General features: G+C 42.9%; 1 pseudogene; it reads left to right on the plus strand.

The window, feature by feature from the left end:
• Positions 1 to 544: 544 nt before the first annotated feature.
• Positions 545 to 662, plus strand: LOC129410194 (5S ribosomal RNA; annotated as a pseudogene).
• Positions 663 to 997: the final 335 nt, after the last annotated feature.

A 997-nucleotide genomic window follows, 5' to 3' on the forward strand; every position in this document is an offset into this window, starting at 1 on the left:
TTGTATTGTATTGCCTGGAATGTTCCACGGTATGACTTTAAACACATCTATCTATTCAGTAATTCTCTCTGTAAATAGGTGCGACTCTCCACAGATCTGATCTGTAATGTAGCCTATAGTTGTCGGTTTAATGTCCATTATGGAACATTCTAGACAAAGCAAAAACATCTCCATGAAAACAAGCAGATGAAAAGTTGTAGCCAGGCTGGCGCCACCTAGTGCCTCCGCTTAATTTCATTTCTCTCCAGCGACTAGGTCAGGAATCGGAAAACACTAGACGGTTTTCAAGAAACCCAGAAGTGCGAATTTGGGTGGTAAGACGTTATTGCTCTTCTTCCTACAGGATTTGGGAAAAGCTTAATATACCAGTTTGCCCCATTAGCGGTGCATTACATATGTCACAGCCAAAGCGAATGGTTACATTTAAAAAAGTACACACCTGCCGTCAGGCGAACGAAGTGTAATGCTGTGAGGTCATACGGTTTGAATCAGGATAGAAAAGTTGCGCAGTGCACCTTTAAACTGATCGCTTAAAAACACTTAAATTTTTGGCCATACTGACTTGTCACAGCCTGATCCCGTCAGATCTCAGAAGCTCAGTAGGGTTGGGCCTGGTTAGTACTTGGATGGGAGACCATTGGGAAAATCAGGTGCCACAGTTAGGCGCCAGTCGCAAAAACTGTCATTGTGTCCTTAGGCAAGACACTTCACCCACATTGCCTAGTAAGAAAGTGGTGCGTGTGTGAGTGATGGTGGTGGTCGGAGGGATCGATGGTGCCGATTGGCATGGCAGCTGTGCTTCAGTCAGTATGCCCCAGGGCAGCTGTGGCTACAGTAGTAGCTTACCACCACCGGGTGTGGAGAAAAAGAATAATGAATCTATAAAATGCTCTGTAAAGTGTCTTTGTGACATATGTCTGTGAAAAGCACTATATAAATAAAGACTTACTTACTTAAATTATTATGTCACATTCACATTATTCATATTATTTAACCA

Source organism: Boleophthalmus pectinirostris, unplaced genomic scaffold (genome assembly GCF_026225935.1).
Source record: "Boleophthalmus pectinirostris isolate CB_2022bp ecotype Guang Dong unplaced genomic scaffold, ASM2622593v1 HiC_scaffold_21, whole genome shotgun sequence".
Lineage (NCBI taxonomy): Eukaryota > Metazoa > Chordata > Actinopteri > Gobiiformes > Gobiidae > Boleophthalmus > Boleophthalmus pectinirostris.